The sequence below is a fragment of the Phocoena phocoena genome, chromosome 15 (genome assembly GCF_963924675.1).
Source record: "Phocoena phocoena chromosome 15, mPhoPho1.1, whole genome shotgun sequence".
Classification (NCBI taxonomy): Eukaryota; Metazoa; Chordata; class Mammalia; order Artiodactyla; family Phocoenidae; genus Phocoena; species Phocoena phocoena.
Window position 1 is genome coordinate 29,073,317 of NC_089233.1, and position 6,864 is coordinate 29,080,180.

Below are 6,864 nucleotides of genomic sequence, written 5' to 3' on the forward strand. Positions count from 1 at the left end.
CAGGCGTCATAACCAGAAGGAAAATAGAAGCCATCTCTCTCCAGGGCTCCCCCTTAGGAGCAAGGAAACCTTTCCCAGAAAACCCCAGCAGGCTTTCCTCCTGTCTCATTGCCCAGAATTGGGTTACCTGCCCGTTGTTGAAGCAATCACTGACCAGGGACTAGAACTTCCTTAACTGATATAGAATGAGTGTTGGAGAGTGGGTCAAATTGAGCTTTTAAAATAAAGCCCCAATCTCCCCTCCCTCCCTGTATCCATGCCCTTGACGATATGACTTTGCTGCTCCTCTCATTAAGAAATCTATGTCTCTATACTAGAACCTGGGCTGCTTTAGCCAACAGGAAGTGATTAAGGTGATGAAAGCATGTCCTGCTTCCTGGCCTGGGCCTCAAGATGCCTTCTGGCTTCTACTTGTTCTCTTGGGATTCTGCGTCCACCATGAGAACAAGCCCAAGCTGGCCTGCTGGATGATGAGAGGCCACACACAGCAGAGAAGAACCATCCTAGCTGAGGCCACTCAAGACCAGCTAGCCCCAGCTGACCCACCAGCTGACTGTGGATGCAAGAGTGTACCAGCCAAGATCAACCGAGCCCTGCCCAGACCAGAAGAACCACCCAGCCAACCCACAGACTATGAGCAATAGTAAATGCTGATCATTTTAAACCACTCGTGCTGGGGGTGGGGGTGGTTATGCAGCAATAGGTAACTGATACAGGGAACTGACCACCTTATGCAGTTAGCTACTCACTGGAGGCTAGTCCTTTTAAGGCGCAGGAAATGTCATTCATTGATTGACTACATCTTCCCGCCCACTCTGAGGCAGGCAACTCAAAGACTGATAAGGCCTGGCCCCTGCCTCAGGAAGTCCCCAGTCTGGATGGGAAATGAATCTGTCAGCTGAAGTGCAGAGACCTCCCATGGTTCCCCACTGTCTGGGGAGAAGGATCTGACAGGCTGTGTGACCTGTTCCTGCAGGCCAGCCTCATTCCTTCCCCCCTACCCCCACCCCCCACCTCACCTGTCCCCAAGCCCCACACCCTCTGCCCCTGGACCTTCGCACACACTGATTTCTTCCTCTGGACTGCTCTGGCCCACCTTCTATGATCTATGAACACTACTCTCCTCTATGACTCAGCTCAGGTGTCCCATCTCCCAGGAGCCTTCCCAGAACCACTTTCCACCCAAGTCAAGAGTGCCCTTGGGGCTCTCACAGTCCCCTGGGCTCCCTCTAGCTCTGCCTTCATCGCTCTGCGTCGTGACTCTTTGTCCTTCAGTCCAGCTGCCCCACTTCACAGATATGGAAACTGAGGTCCAGAAAGGAGAAATGGCTCGCCCAAGGCAGAGCCAAGCTAAGCCCCACCCAGGGCTGTCTTGGCTGCCCCACCTGCAGTTTTGCTGCTTTCCTTTCCTCAAGTCCCATGGGGGGGGCAGGACATGGCAGCAGGGGGCTGGGGGGACTACCCGTGCTCGGGTGAGATTCCTGGGAAGTTCTCCTGGCAGCCTCCATCCTCCCAATGGCGCTGCAAGGTAGGCATAGCATAAGCAGCATCCCCCTCTCCAGGTGGGGACAGGGGGCTCAGAGGGAAGAGGCTTGCCAAGGTCACACGGCCGGGAAGGGACAAAGCAGGGACTCGAACCCAGACCTCACCACACTCTGCATCTGGCCTCCTCTAGGGCTTTCAGGCTGATCTGAGACCACTCATGGTGGGAGGGGGGTATGGAGAGAAGGCTGGGGCGGGCAGGGGGGAGCAGGGGATGTCGGGGAACCACCGAGGCAGGAAGAGGCAGAGCAGAAAGTGAAAGGGGCTAGAGGCCAAGAATAGTTGCGGGTGACAGAAGCAGGGGACTACAGATGCCGCCAGAAAGAGAAACTAGGCTGGGCCCCAGGGAGGGGGTGGCGCCCACTCCCCAGCCCCCACCTGGCTGGCAGGCCTGGGAGGATGCCCCAAAAGGTGGAAAAGGAATTGGGGGTGAAGGGGCTGTCTTGGGGAGGAGAGGATTTCATAGCTGGCTTTATGCAGACCTCCACTTATTTCAATGAGCTTCGAGGTTTTGGGGACCAATAAAACCCATCAAGACAAAACAGCCTGTGAACCACCAGCCTTTGCTGCAAAGAGAAACCGGTTTATCAATGTCTCTACCATCGGCTACCACTGTCTCCAGCGGCAGTTCAGTGCAGTGGTTAAGCACCTGGGTTCAATCCTAGCTCTGCCACTGGATGGCTGTGTGACCTTGGGCAAGTCACTTCACCTCTCTGGGCCTCTGCTGACATCGCCTACTTCGTGGGGGTGTCCTGAGGATTAGTTGAGTGGGTATGTGTAAAGCACGCGGAACAGGTCAGAGAAAGTGCTCAACAAACATCTCAGCTTGTATTCTCCATCATCTACATCTATAGTTAACAACACACACACACACACACACACACACAGAGTCCCTCCAGAATGTAAATGGTGCAATAGCAGGGATTTGGTTTTGTTCACCACTGTGTCTCCAGTGCCTGGAGCAGTACCTGGCATACAGCAGGTGCTCAAAAAATGTTTGTGGAAAGAAGGAAGGAGGGAGGTATTTCCAGGGGTGGGGCTTCCATTCTGTTTCGCTGTATTTTATCTTTTATCATGTTGCCATGCACCACTTGGATTGAAAAAAAAAATTTTCGGGGAGATCCAAGAGGGGAGGTGGCTTGCAAGCTGTGATGGATTTCAGCTCAAGATGGCTCCCTCCCTGCTAGGAGCCCCAGAGACTAGCCTCTCCAGGGCCCAGCAGGGGTGGCAGCCGTGGGGCCAGCAGGCAGTGAGAGAGGCAACAGGAAACTCATCAGGACAGACTGTTCCCAGCCTACCGAGAACTGCAGACGAGAGAACACGCTGTTCAGGGCTGAGATCTGCACGTCCCCCCTGCCATCCCCCACTACCCCCGCCCCAGGGGAAGTGTCACCAATGTCCAGGGTGGGGATCTCTGCCCTGGCCTGGGGTTCTTGTGGCTCCTCTGATCTCTACGAGGAACTCGGGGCAGCTTGCTTTCCAGGAACCCTTCCTGCAACAATGGGTGATGGCTCACAGCCAAGGTCTGGGAGGCTGTGTGACCCCGGACGAATCACTCACCTCTCTGGGCCTTCACTTCCTCACCTGCCGAATGGAGAAAACAGGGCACCATTCAGCAGCATGGTGAGGGTCAAGAGGGAGGTTCAATTGTTTTGCTTTACCATCAGTTAAATTACTTTATCAAAAACGGTAATAAATACACATAACATAAAAGTCATCATTTTAAAGTGTGTGGTTTAGTGGCATTTAGTACATTCCCAAAGCTATGCAACCATCACCTCCATTTAGTTCCAGAACATTTTCATCAGCCCCGAATAGAACCCTGTACCCATTAGCATTCACTCAACACAGCCCCCTGCTCCCAGCCCCTGGCAACCACTAACCTACTTTCCTCTGTGGATTTGCCTGTTCTGGACGTTTCATACGAATAGAATCATACAGTCTGTGGCCTTTCGTGTCTGGCTTCTTTCACTTAGCATGGTGATTCCCAGGTTCATCCATGTTGTAGCAGGTGTCCGTACTTCTTTCCTAGAGTCCATGAATTATTTTTTAAAAATGATTTTCAAAAGTGTTTATTGGGGTAAAACACACAATCATAGTGTGTGCTCATACAAAGTGTCCAACCTGATATATTTTGACGTAGGTGGATGCCTGGGGAACTACCACCTGGCTTAAGATACAGGACATTTCCGGTACCCAAGAAGGTTTCCTCAGACCACCCTGACCCTCCTCCCCGCAGACGTAGTCACTGGTTCTGGTTTCTGCACCGTTGATGAATTTTACCTTCAGATAAGTGGAATTATACGGTGTGTGAGGTTTTGCATTGGATTTCTTTCACTCAGCACTGTGTCCGTGACCTCCATCCACGCTGTTACATAAGGTGGGAGTTTGTTCTTTTTCTTCACCAAGCAGTGTTCCGTCCGATGGCTGCATCACACTGTTTCGCCACTGTCCTGCTGGGGGACACGTGGGCTGTGTGCAGGGACATTCCCTGAGTGCTGCTGCTGCTGTCAACATCTGTGCATCCGCCTGTGGGGGAGGGCCCCGGGGTCTCGGGGTTAACCCCCAGGAGTGGGAGTGCTAGGGCCCGGGGGCTGTGCAGGTTTTCTGGGGTGGGGGGGCGGTTAGTGACTTCCATTCCCCCGCAGTGGGCCTGAGAGTGCCTGGGGGTCTGCATCCCCTGCAGCCCTCGGTGTGTTCAGCCTTGCTGATTTTAGTCCTTCGGTTAGGGGTTGTCATCACTCCTTTAGATTAGATAAATACAATGATGAGAGAAAACGACAGGATAAAATTCTGCACCTCTACTGAAGCAAATAGACAATTGTTTCCAGAGTGAGGTTTGAAACCGAGGCGCTGGCAATAACAGCCGTTAACGCCTTCCATGGTTCCCACACCCCGGGCCCCGGGCCCAGCACTTTCTAAGTAGCAACCCTGGAATCCTCGCAACCATCCTATGAGGCCCGGGTATTATCCCCATCTCACTGATGTGCAAGCCGAAGCACAGGAGGGGTTACGTGGGCCACCGAGGTTACACAGTCAGCAAGAGGCAGCTTAGTCTCAAGTCGAAGAACCCCAGTCCCCAGGCCCCCCGACTCTGCCCCGAGACTAGGGCACGGCACGTGTGGTTTGGGGGTGTCTCAAAGAGCTCCTCTGGAGCTTGACTTCAGAAGGGTGGAGAGCCCAACCCTCACCTCACAGCCCCACTCACACCCTCCACACGGCCCCACACGCCACACACACTCACACACACACGCTGGCACAAGTACATTCACACCCACCCACACACCACACACATACACATCTGACACCACACACTCCACACACTCACAAAAGACACACACACTATACACTCTTACACAAACGCCACACACCATACATGCTCACACACTCTTACACACACACACGAATACGCTCACACACACCACACACCCTGACACACATACTCACACACCATCACAAATGTCACATACCCATACACACCACATATACCCTCACGTGCACGCACGCGCGCGCACACACACAGGCTTTAGAGAGCAGAGCCTTGTCCGGGACACCTGCATACAAAAGGCGGGTGACAGGTGACACGTTGCTGCAAAGCAAAGCTGGCCCCCCTTCCCAGACCCTCCTGTCCTCAAGTCTGACCTGCGTCCTCTGGGAACAATCCGCTGGGGCAGCACGGGTAACTTCCTGACAGCCCCCAGGCCTGCAGGGCTCACTGACCCCAGGCCAGGCTCTGGGCCCGGAGATTTCCCTGGGTTGTTTCTCTTGACCCTCACGTGAGTCTGTGAGGTGGGATGTTATCCCCCTTTTCAGAGGAGGAGGCCAAGGCCCAGAGCAGGAAGTCACCTGGGCGGCTGTCTCCTGCCTGGGGTGGCACTTAGAGACAGGTGTCAGGCTCTCGGAGCCATTCCCGCTCACCTCTGTGTGGCGAGAACTGACACTCCCAGGCTGCCTTGGCCCTGGTTTCAGCTGGGTTCCGCCAGCAGGAGACTGGAGGGTGGAGGAGGGGAGAAGCGGGGGGTGGGGGTCTCCCTCTGCATCAGGTGGCATCTTTGGCAGCAGCGGGGACTTCTCTGTGGCACCAGCTCCCGTGGGAAAGTCCTCCCCCTGAGCATTTCCACGGCCATTCCTCCGCCCACGGGTGGCCCGGCTCCTGGGCTCTGGAAAACCGTCTCTCCGTCTCCCTCCCATCTCGCGAGTGCTCAGGGTGCCGTCCTATTGGTGCTCATCATACCCTGATTTGCCCCATCATTCAGGTAACCATTTTCCTTTGCTAGAGACACCTGGTGTGGTTTCTGTTTTCCTGACATATGTCAGGGCGGGGATTTAAACCCAGAACACCTGACTCCTGAGACGGCCGGTTTCACCGTCAGGCAGCACTGCTTCTTAGTGGAGCCTTCCTTGGAAGTGGGTCTCCTGTGTAAGCTGCTCTCACCTCCCTGTGGTCTGAGCTGAACTGCAATACCACCCACCACCAGTAGGGGAGAAAATCACCCAGGGATGGGGACTCCCACCTACTCCCCGGCAGAGTGCTTAGACAGAATCCCACGTTTGGAGAGCTTTCTTCCCACTAAAGGAAGTAATATCTTCATTTGTTTGTTAATCAAAGGGGTTACTAACTGCTAGAAAAAACCTCTGACCCGTCAGCGTTCTCAATGAACAGAATTCCTGTCAATAAAAGAGAGCTTACACAGTCTTCCCTGACTAAACCACACTGGCAGAGAGAATAAACACACAATTTCCATGGGGTTATTGCCAAAAATAGCTCCCAAAGGTCCCAGGCTTGGAACTTCTAATCTAACCCAGTGTGTTCTTCAGGTCTAGGAATTCCACAGGGTTAAGACTGAAAGTTTGCTACAGTGACTTGCTTCTCTCCTTCAGCAGACAGCCCTGTGACCACATAAGAGGGCGGGTCTGGAGTCAGAAAGACCCAGGTTAGCATCTCAGCTCTTTGAGTCATCTGCTGTGAGGTTTTAGGCAAGTTGCCAAATCTCTCTGAGCTTCAGTCTCCCAATCTGTAAAATGAGGATGATAATACGTGCCCTGAAGGATTGTTAGGAAGATGAAACGAGCTAAGGTGTGTGTTAAGTGCTTGGCACAAATAAAAAATACCCATACCCTTTATTCCAGTTTTCTACGGTTTATTTCTGTTCCATGAAGTCTAAGGCCTCAGCTGGGGGTGACTCAATGTCTGGAGGCTTCTTCTTCACTCTCATGAGTGGCATCTTCGCTGGTATGACTCAAAGGCTGGGTATCCCTGGGACTGTTGATTCATGTGCCAACATGTGGCCTCTTCATGTACCTTGGGCCTTCTTACAGCTT